This window comes from Amyelois transitella, chromosome 12 (assembly GCF_032362555.1).
Source record: "Amyelois transitella isolate CPQ chromosome 12, ilAmyTran1.1, whole genome shotgun sequence".
In the NCBI taxonomy this organism is placed as follows: Eukaryota; Metazoa; Arthropoda; class Insecta; order Lepidoptera; family Pyralidae; genus Amyelois; species Amyelois transitella.
Window position 1 is genome coordinate 8556777 of NC_083515.1, and position 7686 is coordinate 8564462.

The window sequence follows — 7686 nt, forward strand, 5'->3', positions numbered from 1 at the left end:
GGACGCAGCAGGGCCCCACGCATCCCTGGGGGTCATTCCTGCAAGCCGTTGGGCCGCATGGGCCACACATTGGGCCCTGACATCCTAGGCAGCAATTTCGAACAGGCATTTTGGCTAAAAGTTAAATTAAAAAATTGAACTGATTTCTTCATCGAGAATCAATTAAAACTGCACATTTTGTTGCAGAGACCAAGACTAAATCCATGTAGATGTAGATTACCTTTTTTAGTTATTAAACTTGTACAATTTTTATTGAATTTTCTAAAATATATAGATAATAAATGTTATAAACACAAAACAATGTAAAATATGCCAAACGTGAATCTGATGTGACAACTGTAATTTTTTTTTGTTTTTGAATGTAACAGCTAAAATTATAAACGGCCAATAATTAACAAAGTTCTGCTCAGAACAGGCAGTTAATAAAACTAAAAAAAAACTACTAAAACGTCTCTACCACTATTTATTCAGTCAATCTGAAGTTTCATGCAACACTAAGTAACGTAATTTGAAAAATCCAAAAAAAATACCAATATCAGATATTTGGCTTTAATATTTTCATTAATTGTTCACCTACATTTTTACGAAGACATTTGAAAGAAAGCAAAATGTCTTGTTGCAAACCTTCGTGTGGCATCCCGTGTTGCGGCCAGGTGGCCGGTCTGTCGTACCCGGCGCCATTTTGCGGGCCTTGTGGAGGGGTGTGCTGCGGACCCTGTGGGAAACCCTTCGGTTCCTACAGCTGGCGGTACGGACCCAAGCCCTGCATTTGAAGTGTGATGTCTTCCATGAATAAAGTGTCTGTGTGATATATATATTTTTCTTTTTCTTGGTTATCGTTGAGTTGCCCCGTAATGGGACATATGGCACGATTATGTCCCAGAAGTAACTACTGCTAGTACTACAGCCGACTAAATAAAAAAATCCTAATGGCATAGATTCGTTCTGGTTATCAAAGATCAGCTACGACCGTGGAGTAAGGGGAATTTTCCTGCTGGACGAGCAATACTCCAGCACCTTTCGGCACGTTATATAGGTACCTATGAATCAGAATGAATGAATTTGTAAGTTTTTACAAAACTACGACTTGCATTAATTATTTATTTCGGGCACATCCACAGCTTTATTTAAACTAATATATGCCGTGTGGTTCCCGGCAATGCCGTGTGGTTCCCGGCACCATTACAAAAGAATAGGACCACTCCATCTCTTTCCCACGGATGTCGTAAGAGCCGACTAAGGGATAGACTTGGGATTCCTCTTTAATGTAAATCCCTGCCAATCTAAGGTCTGCCGCGCCGATGGATGCATGGCTAGGGGCGAGCCTAGTCTCGAGCGTGCCACTTCCGCCATGGGGTTGGGCGATCCCCAGGTAATGGCTAGCCTTACCCTGGCATGCGGGGCTCTGCTGGGGCGGACAAAATTTTTCCCTAGCGTCTCGTGGGAATCGTATGGATGCAAATTTTTTGAAAGAGCACCTAGATGGCGGCGATGGTGTCCGCACCCCATCACGTCTCGTTCCCGGCGGGAGCGGTATGCGGTCTGCTGAAAGCCGCTTTGCGACGATGAATGTAAGAGGAGGAATGAAGGATAAGATTGAGGAAGTATGCCAGATGATGGATGAAAGACGTTTGGATGTGTTGTGCGTGAATGAAACGAAGCGGAAAGGATGCGACGCGACGCAGCACGGCCCTTACACGGCGTATTGGTCTGGAATTTCCAGTACCAGCCGAGGCTGTCAAGGGGTCGGTCTAATTCTTTCTGCACGAATGGCTGAGTGCGTGAATGAGTATGAGTGTGTCAGCCCTCGTCTTCTATGGATTAGGCTGAAAGTTGGAATCACTCGGATCTTCGTTCTAGGTGTTTATGCACCTTGGGATGTGGGTTCGAGGGGTACAACATCAGCAAAAAGCGAAAACGAGGAGTTCTGGAATAGTGTAAGAGAAGTATTGAAAGTTACCAAGCCAAATGAGAAGATTATTATGTTAGGTGATTTTAATGGATGGGTGGGTGTAAAGCGTGATGGATATGAAAAGGTGCTTGGTGCGTTTGGTGACGAAAAGGTGAATGATAATGGAAGAAGTGTATTAGAAATTTGTCTAGAGTGGGATCTTTTTGTGTCGAACTCAATGTTTCAACATAAAGAGATCCACACCTACACAAGAGTGGAAGGTATTTTAAAAAGTATGATAGACTTTGTGATTGTAGATGAAAGATTGAAGAACAAAGTGCTGGATACCCGTGCATATCGCGGTGCTGGCTTTGACTCGGACCATTTACTGGTGATATCCCGGATAAGGGGTATCTTCAATCGCTGGCGGCACAGGGTAAGGGAGCAAACCAGCGCTTTGGAAAGAGTAAAAGTAGAAAATTTGCAAGATATGGATGTAGGTAAGAAGTATATTAATAGACTGAAGGATGAATTTGAAGATTTAGAGGAAATGAGCGATATTGAAGATGGATGGAAGGAATTTAAAGAAAGAATTGTGAAAGTAGCTGTTGAAGTGTGTGGTGTAAGTAGAAGAAGGAAAGGAAAAAATCACAAAAATGCGTGGATGAGTAAAGATGTGCAAGAACTTGTGCGATTAAAGAAGAAAGCATGGCTGGATTTGTTAGCAGCAAAAGCTAACTTAAGAATGCAAGAGGTTATAGATGAAGATGTGAATGAAGCACGTAAGGAATATAAGAAAATGAAAGATTTGGTTAAGAAAGCTGTGATTAGAAAGAAAGAAGAGTATAAAGAGGATTTTGATAAAAGGCTATCAGAAGACTTTCAGTCAAATCTGAAAGTATTCTGGAAATCCGTAAGGTCAGCCCGAGGAAATACTATAACCAGAGAGCTGACTAGGATCAGATGCCAGGATGGTAGCGTTGTGAAAGGAGAAGAATGTGTACTAAAGATATGGAAGGACTATTTTGAAAGTTTATTTGAAAAAAAGGAGGGAAATAAGAAAGATTTCTGCTATAGCGAAGAAAAAGAGAATGAGATGGAAGGCGAAATTGAAATGTTCGAAATTGTGGAAGCACTTAAGAGTATGAAAGCGGGAAAGGCTGCTGGGTGTGATAGAGTGTCGGTCGAGATGCTTAAAGCAGGAAAAGGCGTAGTAGCTAGTCAGTTGTACTGCCTTTTCAATTTGTGTTGGAGAAGCGGCCGAGTACCAAAAGATTGGTGTAAGGCTGTTATCGTGCCACTTTACAAAGGAAAAGGGTCACAGCTGGACTGCAAAAATTATCGTGGTATAAGCCTGCTTAGCGTCGTCGGCAAATTGTATGCTAAGGTATTGATTAATAGAGTCAGGAATGAAACTGATGACAAAATATGGGATGCTCAAGCGGGATTTCGAAAGGGAATGGGATGTACTGATCAGGTCTTTTCCTTGCGGTGCATAGCCGAAAAGTTTTTGGCCAAGAGTCAAAAAGTCTATTGCACATTCGTAGATCTGGAAAAGGCCTATGACAGAGTTGAGAGGAATGAATTGTGGTCAGCACTTTCTATGCATGGGGTGAGCAGTCTCTTAATACGAGCACTGAAATCCTTATATGAGGATTCGAGTGCTTGTGTCAGGATAAACGGAGCGCACACTGAGTGGTTTAAGATTGAGAAAGGCGTTAGGCAAGGATGTGTTGCGTCACCGTGGCTGTTCAACCTATTTATGGATAGCTGTTTGACAGATTTGAAAGAGTCTAAAAGTGGATTAAGGATGAATGAGTTACTCGTCAAATGTCTGCTCTATGCCGACGATCAGGTTATACTGGCGTCATCAGCGGAGGAGTTACAGGAGATGGTAAACTGTATGCATGAAGCTTTAAAAGAGAAAGGAATGAAAGTGAACGTAAGTAAAACTAAAACACTGGTTTTTGAAATGGAGAAAGAAATGACAGCATGTAATATTTTGATTGGAGGAGAAAAAGTGGAGCAAGTGAAAGAGTTTGTATATCTAGGATCAAAGTTTACATCAGATGGCAAGTATGATAGTGATATTGAAAGGAGAGTGAACGCGGGGAACATGGTGAATGGAGCTTTGCATGCCTTTATGAGCAGTCAGAAACTATCCAAAAAGGCTCGACTGGCTGTGCACAGGGGCGTGTTGGTCCCGACATTAATGTATGGGAGTGAAAGTTGGGTATGGCAAAAGAAGCATGAAAGCAGAATAAATGCAGTGGAAATGAGAGCGTTAAGGAGTATGATGGGTGTGAAATTGAGTGACAGGATAAGGAACAGCGTGATAAGGGAATGTTGTGATGTGAAAGAAGATGTAGTTACAGGAATAGAAAAGGGTATGTTAAGATGGTTCGGTCATGTGGAGAGGATGAATGAAAGCAGGTTGACTAAGCAGATATACAAGGAGAGTGTGGAGGGAAAGGTCGGAGTGGGAAGACCTAGACGAACGTATCTTGATCAAATTAAGGACGTCCTGGTAAAGGGTCAGGTCAAAAGTACCCGAAACCGCCGAGCTTGTATGAAGAGAGTTATGAATGTGGACGAAGCGAAAGAAGTATGCAGAGATCGTGGCAAGTGGAAAGAGGTAGTCTCTGCCTACCCCTCCGGGAAAGAGGCGTGATTTTATGTATGTAATATGTTCCATGCATACCTATCTATCTAAGAGCTACTTTTGGGGTAATGCGCCAAATGGTCCAAGAGGAAAACGTGGCACACACCGTCTAATGACCTAGTGGCACATTTTCTTTTTTGCTTTCAGTCAATATTTCAAATGAAATGAAATGCGTTTGACGCGTGGCGTTCAAAAGGTTAAGTTATTGGGCAGTTGACAGGGGGTTAATTGGGTTATTTGGCCTTTGAAGCCCACGTAATAAAAATACTACGGCTGGTGTTTATATTTATTATATAGAGCATTCAGCCATTCAGACTGTTCTGAAACAGTCACCCAAAAATATTTAATTTTATGATTCACGATGTAGAATTATTTTTCTCAATTCAAGAATTCTTAGCAATTTTGTCAATGGAAGCAAAGAGAACCAATATTTCTGATGGCACAACTAGTTCTGCACATCTGGTCCAAGAGGAAATCTTGTTCCTCATGGTCATCAAGGTATGACACCTTGTGGTAATACCAGTATGACTAGGGGGATATTCCTAATGTTTAGACATAGTACGTTCAGTGCAAAATAGCCTGAGTGATACAAACATTTCCGAGCTGAGTGACCGGACACTGAAGGACGCTGCCAGGTAGCAACATACTACCTGGCAGTGCAGATAAGTACTAGGTAGTTACCTATCGTGGGCGGTTATTATAGTGTTCAACATTATGTTCCTTAACATCTATACCCAGTATACCTATACAGTCTGCCAGATTTTTCCCAAGATAATGTAGTGGTCTACTGTATATAAAAGAGGTACCGCAAAGAAGAAACCAAATTTATGTGACCTGAACGTATATTTATTAACACCCATACAAAAGACTGCAGATACGGACTGTGCTCGCGACATTTCCATCCGAGGAGTGACTGGGCTCTTACAGCGGCCCAGCAGACGCCTGGTACCAGCGGCAACTCCTGCGACCCCCGAGCTCATGGGATCGCAACAGCAACGCAAGGCGGAGGTAACTCACGCCCAACTCAACGTCGACCTCTCGAAGGCTTCAGAGTCACTGACGTGACCTAATAGACCAGGAACTATAGGCGCATCGCCGACGCGATGAACCAACTTCCTACTTCAAGAGCAGCACGCTTCGACGAGATCCGTCGCCGGCGTGAACGCTTGTGTTCACAAGAACGCTGCCGACGCAGACGCTTGGGAACTGCTTCACTGACGACAATCAGCGGAGCCGACGCTCACACTTCTCTCGGAGCATTGCTTTGACGGAGTCTTGCGTTTCCGTTGAAACTAGCGTCGATGAGGCCTATCGGAACACTGCACTCCTCCCGTAGAAACTGCGGCGTTTTTTAACAGCATCTGTATCCGCAGCATCCCCCGCAGTAAGAATAGCAGGGACTACAGCAGGAGTAGCAGGGCCCGCAGCACGGGGCACAGGGGCTGCAGCAAGGGTAGCAAGGCATCTTCGTCTTCACTCGGTTCACTTGGATAGTTTCACGATCGGAAATTGTGCTTAGATGATTTGAGAGACTTGACACTTTTTTTGATAATTTTGTTTTTTGCTGTAATGTTGAAGGTTTGAAGCTCGTTTGAAGTTTGCTTTGTTATTGGCCAAGTTGCCCCAATCGCCTTTGAAGTAAGCTTCTAGAACGCGAATTGTGTTTGAATTTGCAATTTTCTTTTAAATATTATTCTTTTCATCGAGACTTGTTACGAAAAGGTTGGAATCAAATAACTTCAACATTTAAAATCGTCCTTTTTTGTGTATTTGTGTGCAGAGAAACATATTATTCATGTAATCACCGGAGTAAGTGCCTACACCTACTCCGAAAAAAATATATATCTGAGACTACAGTTTTTCTTTCATCTATCGTCATTTCTACAGATTTAAAATAAAGCTTTTTCACGAGTTTTTTTAGTAGGTAGATGTATATTATTCCGTCTCCGACAGTTCATTGTGCTAGTCTGAATTTCTAGGAATGTCTGGATTATCAAAACTATTGTTGCAAAAATAATTACTTATTTTCGCCAGTATCAAATTTTTATATTCCTATTGTTTTCCAGATTTTGTATTTTGTATTATAAATAAATATATTGTTTTTCCAAATGCATACTCCTTCGGGAAAGAGGCGATTTTACTTATAAATGTTAACCACATTATGTATGTGCCATTATATTAAATTTCCAACAACATAGAATAGGACCACTTCATCTCTTTTCTATTTCCCATGGATGTTGTAAAAGGCGACTAAGAGAATAATGACATTCATTTGGTGCAGATTGATGATTCAGATTCAATTAATCAATATGGTTTAAGTTCCGTTGTAAAAGTTGCGGAGGTCAGAACGGATAAGTTGGTTCGTGCAAAAATTGGATTTATTCAATCTAGGATCATGGTCAAAAAGCACCATGATCCTAGATAGATCTTATGTGAAACATTGCTGCCTGCTGCCTGCTACCTGCTATCATTACAAATTACGGGGAAAACGTTAATTAATACTAATTACTAATCGGCTTCCAAATCAGATAACCTTCCCGAAATTATAATATAGGTAGTTTTGCAATAATCCATGTTACTCGTAACATCAAATTTGAATGGCACCTGTTCGTGGAAGGTACGATTCGAGGTAACTGCTGACATTCCGCACACCTCGTAAACTTTTTCAAATAAGTAGGTAGGTACGTTTATTTTAGAATCTGGGTATTTTAGGGTAGTAGAGTACGAGTACTAGAGCCTTATTATAGAGCCTAAGGAGACTGAATTTGGTCCTTGACAGTAGACGAAGTCATTCTAGACACACACACATATATATATATATATATACGTGACATACATACATGTAGTCACGTCTATATCCCTTGCGGGATAGGCACAGTCAACAGTCTCGAAAAGAGTGAATGGCCACGTTCACCTGTATTCCACGTACTTTGCCAACTCTGGATAGGTCCCACCCTACCGAGAAATCGGGTTCGTTGATATTAATAGAAATAATCAAGACAGATTTGTGTGCACGCCAAATAGATTCAAAGAATATTAGATGCGTCTTTTATTAATTACAAAATTTTATTCATGAAGGAAGCTTCGGAAAATATTATGATATTTTTTACAGATTTTCAAAACTAAACGTACC